This window comes from Stomoxys calcitrans, chromosome 4, assembly GCF_963082655.1.
Source record: "Stomoxys calcitrans chromosome 4, idStoCalc2.1, whole genome shotgun sequence".
Lineage (NCBI taxonomy): Eukaryota > Metazoa > Arthropoda > Insecta > Diptera > Muscidae > Stomoxys > Stomoxys calcitrans.
In genome coordinates this window covers 89,955,419-89,967,450 of record NC_081555.1, presented here as the reverse complement: position 1 = coordinate 89,967,450, position 12,032 = coordinate 89,955,419, and the positions used below count along the sequence as shown (strand labels likewise).

General features: G+C 35.8%; 2 protein-coding genes across 6 annotated transcripts in view; one reads left to right on the top strand and one right to left on the bottom strand.

Moving 5' to 3' along the window:
* Positions 1–12,032, bottom strand: part of LOC106085715 (serine/threonine-protein kinase tousled-like 1) — a 593,262-nt gene that overhangs the window by 33,687 nt on the left and 547,543 nt on the right. The window contains exon 1 of one of the 5 annotated variants that reach the window (XM_013250085.2): positions 4,745–4,929. The exons of 3 other annotated variants lie outside the window; for them this stretch is intronic. The gene's annotated coding sequence lies outside the window, so the exon portion shown is untranslated. One more of the 5 variants, XM_059366259.1, reaches the window with a different exon arrangement.
* The window catches only part of LOC106085718 (uncharacterized), a 318,067-nt gene that overhangs the window by 4,870 nt on the left and 301,165 nt on the right, over positions 1–12,032 (top strand). The window lies entirely within an intron of this gene.

Below are 12,032 nucleotides of genomic sequence, written 5' to 3'. Positions count from 1 at the left end.
ACACACTATCTTTGTATAGAAATTATTTTCTCTTTCGTATTGGTGCGTTGTCTTGGGTACACACAAAACATCAACAAAAACACGAGCCATCCTTTTCCATAAATTTTGTCAAAATCGAAATGTATTCGCTAAATTAGAAAAAGCTGTCCCTAAATGTCATAATTATACCTGCTCTGTTCTCTATTAGGTGTAAGAATCGATTATTATGCAGCTAGACCGTTGTCTTCAATGGTATTACCACTCAACTATGGGGGTATTGGATGTAGGCATTAGCAAACCGCTGTTAAGCAACACATTAGCTGGATTATTGATAACCCTGAATGTTTTTTAAGTCAAAAAAGCAAAGTTAAAGGCAAGTAATCCTTAGTTAGGCTAAGTAAATATTATTTTTAAATTAATAAAAAAAGTTTTAAGTAAATCAAGGTTAACAATTTGTATATATCTACATCATAAAAAGGAATTTTTGTTTGTATCGTTAAGAGCGGTATTCGATAGCAAACTGAACTGAACTCACATTCAAGGATGCCTGACAAGGCTCTCTAACTCGAAATGAGATCTAAACCTGAAAATAGTCCACTGGCTGCAAAAAAGGGCATAAGTTCAATACTTAATAACTTCTCGAAAGTGTGATGGAGGGCGTTAGAGAAAGTGCAACAATAAGGGTATTCATAGAACGTGTTGGAATGGGATGTATAGCCGAGTTTCTGTAGATCAACAACTTCAAAAGAATATTCTCTTATTACATAATGCTACCGTCCCTAGTAGGAATAAATGTAGCAGCTCGAATATTAATCCGTTGTTTAATTGACTGTTAAGAATTCCATAGGTGGTAGGGATGGAGATTATATAATTGCATAAACTCTGCTAAGACAGAGTATGTACTATTACACTCTTTTTAGTTTCGCATTATACTTTCATTATGAGGTTTTAAGCAGCTTTAAGCATGTTAAATGGAATACATTTGGTTTTGACAGTATTGCAAAGTTTGTGGGGATACTCCTTTTTTGCCTGCTGCCTCTATTCAACTAATTCTTTAACACTGAATTTCCGTCATCTATCCTAAGAAAATTCCTGTTCCCAAATCCTACGCAGAACATCGGCCAAAATCGATCTTATGCTACCTTTCTAAAGTAGAGAGAAAATAATACGTAATCAGATCGTGAATCGTTATTAACGACTGTGGATTGATGTTTTATATATTACCAGCGTATTACTTGAAGTGTCCGTGTAAATTCGGAGGGATATTGACACCAACCAAAACCATTTCCTTGTCCTGCTCGACCATTCTACAGTATTTGTCTCAGTTGATCCTCATAATTTGATTTTTAAAGTTTAACGATTTTCCATCCATAAGACTTTAGAGTCTGACCCATCTAAATTTATGTAAAACGTCGATCGATTTATTCTGCCGACAAAGAATGAGAACCTTTGACAGTGAGTAGGGATTTCTGCATGAATCTATTATAGGTCCACTTGTTTCCTCAACAGATCATTTGCGATCCTTTCCAAATAATCTATAGTCGAATTCATATTTATGCAAATGACGTGCAAATTTTCTTAGCTCAGGACAGGACGTTAGTCAGGAAGGGTTTATGTTTATTGTTGGCTCATCGCAAATACTTTTTTTTCTTAACAGTCATAAATGAAAATTGTCAAGTTTTCACAAGAATATGATTCTCCTTACGAAACATATCCATTCTTGTTAATAGAGAGAAAAAAGAACCTTAAAAACTAAAAACCTATGCGAAATTACAGACTTTAGCGTTCGTAAATTGGTCGTGGCATTCAATTCTATTTTACGTTATTTATTGGCTTGGGTTAAGAAGAAATCTGCGATATTTCCAAATTTAGTTTATGATGTGTATTTAATATCTCTATTGAATGTAAGAGGCACATCAACCAAGATATATTTTTGATTGACTCAAATTTGTTAGGTCTAATATAGGAAAAAGAGTCATACGCTTGAGACGGAAACCAAAGTATCGAAGTGCCAATTTTTCAATGGTTCAATACGTTATTGGAATACTCTTCCTTAGCGATTACAAAGCATCAGAAATGTATCTGCTTTTAGAAACAAACCTTACTTTTTCCAAAACCTGGAATGTGATACTCACGTACAGGAAAACGAATCACTGTTGATTTATATTTATATTCATTCACGTGAAAAATATTTCTTTAGTAAGGTTGAAAAAAGTTAGCAGATATTAATCTGTCTCAGGCCACTATTCACATACAACGAAGCCAGTGATCAGCTCGTTTTGCGCTCTCAATACTAAAAATATGCCTTCGTAAACATCTTACGAATACCCCTAATTTTTTCGCAATCCATGCCTCTGATTGCCGTGAAAACCGACTAATTACATAGGAAATGCTCCAAAATTTCATTATCTTTTCTACAGTCATCACTACAAAAGTTCCCACAAACATTCGATTAATTAACAGCCCGTCAAACTCTTCACATAACAAAGGGAGCTGTACGACTGAATTTTGTTTTTATGCTCAATCGGAAGGGGCCTCCTTTTTTATAGCTGAGTCCAAACGAGGTGCCTCAATGCAACACCTCTTTGGGGAGAAGTTTTGCATGGCTGCCATACCATTTTTCCAAATAGCACTGTACCTCACAGCATTAGAAATTAGGAGGGGATCATAGTTCGCCTATGCTGACACATGCTAACATTTGTCACACCCTTTCTGTAAAACTGAGCTGGTAGTCCTATGTGTCCCGTGATCATACCGAAAGCTTCACTGATCTCCTTCTTACTCCTTTTGAGTAATAGTCTCAGTTAGCATCCATAGTAGGTTATTTTTGGTGTTCAATCATAGAGGTGGTGACGAAATACCCTCCTGTGCCACTTTCTCCCTTATATTTAGTTATGGGACTCACAATTTTTCTACATAGGACCCGTTACTGGTTTTAAGACTGCATCAATGCGTCGTTCGGCACATTGTTAAAATATTTGTTAAGGTCCATGTGACTTTAACGGTTAGAGCTCAATTAAGATGCAATTTTTGTCCGATTTTTTTAAATGCGATGTATGAGGAATAGAGATGCTCTTCAATAATCGCAACAAATACGGACCAGATACTAGTATATACAAGTTTTTTCTACGATTTAACTTCTTAAGCCCTAAGAAGCCTGCATTTTTGTCGAAGTTTACTGAAATTTACACCGAAATATTATTTAAGCTTCGATTGCACACGATAACAGACAATAAGTCACACGTCGGTAACACCGGAACCCTAAATTCACTCTGGTTTCAATTGTCTATTCGCTTAGATACTTTGTGCAAACAACCAAGTAAATTTGCCATATAACTTTATTTTTGTTTTTTGTTGTAATATATATCAGTTTCTAACTCGTTCATTTTATTACACAGTTTCATAATTTCTTTTTAATTTTAGACAATTTGGCAACACTGTCCATGGCTATTAATCACATTTAAACATTTGACATTTTGGTTTGAAATCGATTAACGGTAGAATTGCCCAAGTCATTAAAGAATTTTTTGTTTCAACACAAAGTACGTGTATGTGTATGTGAAAGTTGCTTCAAAGAACTTCAAAATTCAACGTAGCAAATAATAAAATTGATCTCACATCACCACAAGTTGTTTTTGTTTTGAGTATATTTTTGGATATCAATATGTACTTGCGTGGGTTAAAAAAATCATATCCAACACTGAGTAGGTATATGTATATTGAATAGTATGTGTAGTAAGAAGCTCACTGCAGTTATTTCATAAGTTTCTCTTATTTGAATTCAAAGATTTTGTTAAACTGTTTGAGAATCAACAAACATGGTAGAAATATTTCCATTTGGGGCAGGTGTTACATTTCCTTAGGCGAAGAATTTAAAAATGACTGGCACAGGTATTCCAAATATCTAAATTTTCTTCACATTTTCCTTTTTTTCATTTTTAGCCACACAGTACAATTATCATTTTTCATTATTTTCTTATTATTTCCAAGCTACCACAAATTTTCTTTTTGGTGTTGTTGTTTTGAAAGTAATCAAAGGAAAAAAAATGCAATTCTCACTCGCTCATTTGCTACTTTTATCAATAAATGCATTTTTTGTTTCTTTATTTTTTAATACTGCGGTGATCACAATTCGCATTGCACTTTGTTGCTTAATCGCATTCTGTTGGCACACCACACACATTGGCAAGCATTTCTTCGATTCAATACATTTTAGCATTTTTGTCTAGTATTTGTGTTTACTTTGTGTTTGCTTTCTTTCGTTTTCCACCATTGCACTGCTGCTTATTGTTTAATTATGTATTAATTTGTTATGGTTGTTGTTGTACGGTAGAATTGGATTATTTTATTTAATTTTAATTTCTTTATTTTATTAACAACGACGATGCGGTCAACGTCAGCGAGGCAGAACCAAAAAATACACCCAAGAAGAAACACTTTGCACTACTACGGCAACGACTGCGGCGGCGACCGTAATACTCACACGCACACAAACAAATGCAAAAGCACACTGACTGAGGAGAATAAGAAAAAATGCAGAGACCCCCAAAATGACAGAGCAACCAACCATCTAACCGACAGAACGAAAAACTTTTTTCTTTTTTTTTCAACAGCCAACGAAGAAGTGTAGATAGATGATGTAGGGAACACAACAAAGCAAGCAAAAAAACAATACCAAAAAAAACACAAACAACAATTTAATGTTGTTGCTTTCCTCCTTCTGACGATGGGCTGATTCCCACACTCACTCCTCGTTTACACATACCCGAAATACCGACGACGCGATGGAGATGAATATGTACTTATGCATACATATTTATGTATGTTTGTTTGTATGTCGAACTTGCTTATAAGTTTGAATAAAAATATTTTATTTAGTTGTAGTAATGACGCAAAAATTGTTTAAAAACACACAGAAAAACAAATCCACACAAAACCACACGGTCTCATGCTCTCAGGGCAACTGAAAATAAGCTCTCTTTGCCAATGCCGTTATAATATGAAAACGATTTTTTCGCAGCTGCCTCAATGCTGTTGTCGCAGCAGCTCCTGCTGCTGCTGCGTTTTCAACTTCTGTCTTGTCCACTGACAAACAAACGAGACGCGAGTAGCAGTAAAGCACACATCCTACAAACAACACCAATAAACGAATCAAGGCAGCAGCAGCAAAGGCAACAAGAACAAAAACTATAGACACGAGAGCTTCATCAGCAATAAACGAACGAAGGAACAACAACCAAAACATCAAGCATGGAAGTCGGCTACAAAAACACAACAATTACAGCAAAAGTAGCAGCAGCATAAATACCTACATACATCTCTTTCAATCATTATAATGAATATTTTTTGTGTAAAATGGAGAAGAAAAAAATTAAAGAAGTTCCTCTTTAATAGACCCTCCTCCACAAAAAACGCATTCTTTAAAAAAAAAAAAAAATTTTCGCTTTAACACAACTCCCACCACTTTCTAACAACCCACTCTGCTGTCGACAAAAAAGAAGCAACAAAACAAGTGTGCACTGTGCATAATTAAAGTGTATAGGTTTATTTCCTATGTGCAAACATATGACTCTTAATAAAAATTATTGTTCACATTTTTTGGGTGTAATTTTTTCCTCCTCATCTCAATTGCTGGCATATGATTTTTTCCACTTTAATTTGGAGAAAAGCAAAACAAACAACAAACAAATAACGCACTCGTCATTAGAGCACCCTTCCCTTTACCCCACAGAAAACAGCAACACTCTCTAACAACACTGCACCCAAGCCAAGAAATAGAGAGAGAGTGAAAAAATGCCTTAAACTCTTAAATATTTATAATAACTTAACAGATGTTTACTCAACGCACAGAATAGCAACAACAATTGACCAACAAAGGAAGAAGAGCATCATCAATCTCTCTATTCGTTTGTGTGTGTTTGAGATTTTTTTTCGTTTTGGTTTCTTTTCACAATTCGGAAGCAGACACAACAGTCAAAAAGCAAGCCAACCGAAAAAGTGGAAGAAATAAATGGCAACAACAACCTCGATGACAACAAACAAACAGCAGCAGCAGCAACAACAATGAATGAATGAATATGGGGGGGCTGGCTGGCTCCCCAATCCAGTAAAATTAAAACTAACAACATAAATCTTGTCTTGTTTGTTTAATTCGTAATAGGCGCACAGAAATCACCAGCAGCAGAGAGTAAGACAAGAGAGAGAGAGACAGAGAGTGAGTGATTGTGCTGCATGCACTTTTCAATAGAGTGTGGACAACGTATTGCCTTCATACATTCTGTATATGTGTTGAAAAAAGTAACAACAAAAGAACTAGAGAGCTGGAGAGAATATAAACCAACAAGAGAGTAGCAGGCGAAAAAGCTCTCGCAACATGATAATAAAAGTGTAGTGTAGTATATTGTAGCAAAACAAATATGATAGCAGCACGAGCAGCAACAACATACAAATACAATTGAGTCTTTCTGTGTTGTTTGTTGTTCATGAGCATGAGTATGAAAAAATTAAATGGATGGGGAAGTTGAGAAGTTATTCTGGAGATTTTTAGATAGGGGTTGACCGAATGATTTAATTTAATTGCCATATAAAATTGCTTTATTGTACACTCGCGACTTCCAAGGCGACAAACGAAGGATGGGCGGTCATGTGTGATGGTCATCGACAAACACATATGCAGAGTACTACAAAAATTTTCTTTAAGACATTGCCTTAAAATTAAGAATACGTTTTTCAAAAAAAAATTAGGTCAAGGTTAGTTAGATGGTGAAATAAAGGAAGTGGGTTTCTAAATTTCAGGGTTGCCTTGTTTTTAGTAAACAAAAAAGAAAATTTGAATATGTATATTCATGAAATGGATTTTTGGTTGGCAGAAAAGTTGGTTGGTTAGTGCGGAGGATATACATAGGCTCAGATTTGAGTATCCACACCAAATACTGTGTAGATATCTCGCCTATTCTCTACCAACTGGAAAAAAACGATATCCTAATGGATACCTACAAGCCTTGTAGTACAAGGAGGACACGAAATTGACCGCATGTGTGGACGAAGTTTGGCTCTTGACTTGAGCAACGATAAACGAGCTAGGGATGAATGCGAGGAATGTGGAACTGATACCTACCTCTTTATTGTAGATAAAAGTACCAAATATAAAACATCCATCTCTGAACGGGATGAAGAAAATTACAATTAATTATAGGATCTTCAGGGGAAGATCGGTCATTTACGGACGATAAAATTTCCTTGTTTACTGAGGCTTTATATAGAGTCGGCAATATGATTGAAGTTTTACTACGATGTACATTTTTGATCTCACAATATTAGTGAGACTGGCAAACATGAGACTACAATCCCCTGGCAGCTTGTTCCATGTACCGGATTGACGCTCTGGAATACTCACCGGCCAGGGAGAAGAGAGAACCCTAGACCATGGTTCTCTTCGGTTTGTTAGAACCGCATCCATCATCGATCGGTGTCTGTGAGGTGTAACCGCTGCATGTAGTGGGTGCATTTCCGTTCGTGCTCTGGCTTGACGTCATTACGAGAATGCAGTCATAGTGACTACTCTGCCAGGTGCTGTGTAGTAGTCAGAAGTGGATTTCCCCGTGCGGCTATATACGCAGCTGCAGCTTCCCGTTCCGAAAATCGCAGCACCAGGGCTCGGAAATGCACCGTTCTTGCAATTTAATTGCATTGGCCATCAAGACAATATCACGGTAGCAGCGATTCAGAAAACCATGCTGACTAACACCAGCAGTCACTTGTCTCGAAATTCTGATTCGAGCTAGCCATGTCCGTCCATTCGTCGGTCGAAATCACAATAGCGGTCGAACGCGTAGAGCTAGCCGCTAGAAATTTTGCATAGATTCTTTATATTGATGTAGGTCGATTGCAAATGGACCATATTGGTTCAAATTTGGATATAGCTCCCATATACACCGATCTCCCGATTTGACTTCTTGAGCCCATGGAAGCCGCAATTTTTATCCGATTTGGTTGAGAATATGCAAACAGTGTCCAAGAAAATTGACCAATTAATTTTTTTTTTTAAGCTTATTTCTTATTTTTTATTCTCGCCAAAGCATTTCTGAGCCGATTTAAAATTTTTTAACTGATGTGGAAAGCTAATAAAAATTACTATTTTTTTTGTCGCAATATATTCTAAGGTCCGATTCTTCAGTCAAAAGTTATGCGAGTTACGAATCAAAAAATGTGAAAAAAGTCAATTTTTGGATTTTTTTCGCAAAAAAGGTAATTTGATCGTCTCTATGCAGAAAACTTGGTCCAGCACTATCAATGTTGCTTACTGTCCGGTAGAGAATGTAGATGCGTTTTAAATGTAATTTTTATAAATTGTGTTAACTCTAATAGGAGATCTTCGAAGTACAATATTGGCATTTTTAACAAAAAAACTTGAAACGCAAAGCTGAGACCGTCAACTTTACGACATATTTTCATTGCCCCAAGTAATAACTAATTGCATGTAAAAAAATTTTGCGCCATCCAAGGATTGAGGTCTCTACAGACATTTTACCAAAAAATGCCAATTTTGCAAACATCTTTCTCCAGTGTGGAGATTTTGGGTGTTTTCATCAAGAAATGCGTCCAAATTTTTTACTCATTTATTTTAAAAGATATTTATCTACAAATTTGTGAAAAATTAGAACGATATGTTTAGTAGTTTTGGTTTTATGATATTTTCAATTTGAAATTTATTTGTCACAAAAGAGTATTTTTTCACTTTCCAACAAAAAAAAAAAAATGAAAATCGGACCATAAATGCGCTTTTGACATAGACAACTTTGAAGGCCAACCAATGGGCCCCTGGGACTTTTAGGGTCCTTTTTACATATAAACTGGATAACACCTCAGCTATAACCATGTAAAAATTCATGAAGATATCTCTATCCGTTCCAAAATGGCAGACTTATTTCCACCTATTTTTTCCCCCCATTCCACTATGAGTTGTTGTTGTTTTTGTTGTTGTAGCATTTATTTTTGGGTTTCCTTGTGTATTTGTGTTAGGTATGTGAGTTAATAAGGTAAAACCTGTGTTTAAAAATAAGTACATCAGTAATTTTCATTAAAAATTAATATTTTCTTTACCAAAATGCCATATGCCGTCTTTAGGAACATGTTATGGTGAACATTGGAAAGTGGTGCCGACTACTGGTAAAAAAATCACTTTTTTTAAAAAATAGAAAATTTCAGAAATTTATAAAACAAATTGTGATTAATACTCTAAAACAAAATGCCGAATTGTAAAAACCGAATTTCAATTGAATTGAACATTTGCTAAGAATTGAAAAAGGCAAAATCCTTAAACTGCCGACTACTGTGATTTTTGGCTAAAATGTATTTCAAAGTGTTACAAACGAAAAACGAAGTTATTACACCCCCATCCTATGGTGGATTATATAAAAATACACCAAAACTCTTTTGAATGAATCAATGCATTACATACTATGCACATACACACATGCAGCTACATAACTTTTGACACGCAAATTGAAGAGAGAGGTGGAGTTGATAAAGGTGGGAGTCATTCAAGGTTTACCATGCAACCCCCCATCCCCCCCCCCACACACACACACACACACACCCATTATTAAACAAAGTTTACACAAAAAATTTCACCACACGAACGAAAGGTATGTATATCATTGTAGGATAATCCGAGGGGAAAAAATATACAAACAACGCAAGCTTACTTTACTCTCGCTCATCCCATCTCGCGCACAGTTTAAAAGAAACAAAAACTTGCCATAGGTATTTTTGAGAGCAAAAACAAAAATCAATCAACGGTTACATTAAACGCTCATAAAAATCATGCGATTTTTCACACAACAAACAATTATTTGAGGTTATGTATTTTTGTGCTAAACTAACTTGACAGTATATGTAGTACAATTTGTGGCCATACATACATATGTATGTTCATATGTATATGTTTGTGTTTAAGCGTGTTAAAGTTGTCTGGCAGTCTTTTGTATGACTAGGTTTGTGGCATATATAAACTTGGTAGGTAATCAACAAAAATAATGGCAAGAGGTTCATTAAACTAAAACTTTGTTGTAATAGCCATGAAGCCGAGTCAATGAAATCTGTGATTTATTGAAATGTGGATACCTATAAGTAGATATACCTATGTGATATCTAATATTAGAGTTTGTGGCTTACTTTGCAGGAGTGCATTCTGTTGGTGCACCGAGGACCTGACGTGGGCTATTAAAAAAACGTTATAGTTCGCACAAATGGTTTAAAAAAAGAGCGACTTGGATATTTGCGGGAGCGTATCAACTGTAAGGACAATTCTTTGAAGAAAAAGGCTTTTTGCTAACTGGTTTTCCATCTAGCCACACTTTTCCATAGTAGGTTTTATGCTCAGTTTGGGTTGCCAGATTTTATTCAAGACTTTTCATTCATAATGATGATGATAATTCAATATTCCTTCAGTATGAAGAGCCAGGGGCCAAACATATTTTAGACTGTAGAATAGAGGTCCAACATTAGATTTTCTATCAAGCCAGACAACAAATGGATTTTCTATTCCTTGTTAGGTAGGTACACTGGGCATGTGCTTGAATTGAAGTAGAAATTCAGTTGCCCTTCCAACTTAACCCCTGTTAACCTTTAATATTGCTTCATTTTCAAAAGCTTTAACTTCTTAGGCCACGTTGAGTGATTTTGAGCTTCATTTTTGGACTTTTCATTAAGTAAGGGATTTCGGTTCATATGTTGGCATGACCGGCCGGTAGTAAAGAAACAACAACACCTCCATAGCCACTCGATGCAATTCGACACTACAAAACTTCATTATCTGGGCAAAACATACCAAAAAAAAAAAAAAACAAAGCAAACGGAGAACAAGAACATTGGCAATCGTTTTTTTTTATCTGTAGCTACTCTACTCCGATACATGTACAGAGGTATGTACATATGTATGTATGAATGTTGCCGATGGATTAATGTTGCTTGGCTTTGGTGATATGACCATTACAAAGTGATTTTGTTTGTCTGCTCTGTCGTGTCGTTTTTGTTTTTCAGCTTCAGTGTTGCAAATAAAAAAAAAACATAACGACACAAAAAAGGCTTTCAAACACTCAAAACTTGTTTCAGTAGTTCGTTAGTTTGTCCGTTCGTCGGTTCAGTGTTCTGTTTAACGTTTTCTTTTTTTCGTTTCGTTTTTGTTCTTTCAAATGGTTTTTTTTTTGTTTGTTTGTTTGAAAGTTTGCTAATAGAAGAACAGTTTCTTTGCTAATGTTGTTGTAAATTACAGTTATGCAGTATGTTTTCTTTACGTCTGGTGGCAACAACAAAGCAACCGATACTTACATACCTACACACAAAGATATTACAAACATATAGATGAGCAGCCAACAGCTCTATGAGCCGGCCATAGAGCACAGTTAATCGACCGCCATTGACACTCTATGCATGGTGGGCCGCCGAAGTGTAGAGCGAGCGAGCGAGAGAGAGAGAGAGAGAGAGATATATATAGATAGAGAGTGTGAATAATATCAGCAGCAGTGGGGAAAAATGGGGAGTTTAGTGTTATGGCAAAAAATTACAACAGCCTGGTCAGCAAAAAAATTTAAATTTAAAGTCATTGTACGATATTCGTTATGATTTTACCACCGACTGCCCACCACCCTTCTGTCTCTTGCTCTTTCTTCAAACGCAACTGGCAACACTTCAAGTTAGAGCAAGCAATTGTTTACATATTTACCACACGCACACTCAAGCTGCATTTTTTCTCTTGAAAATGCATCGAATTGTGCTGAATTGCATTATCATTTAGATTTTGTTGCACCGTCTCTATGTGGTAAGATTTCTTAGAATTGGGCAGAAATTGTATTGAAACTTATTAACAAGGTTTTTATACCCTACACCAATACTGTGGTACAGGGTATTGTAATTAAGTGCATTTGTTTCTGGCATCCAGAAGGAAGAGAGCTAGACCCATTGATAAGTTTGACGTTCTCCTTAGAATCACTTTCTGATTCGATGTAGCTTTGTCCGTCTGTCTGTCTGTCCTTGTTAATTTGTGTACAAAG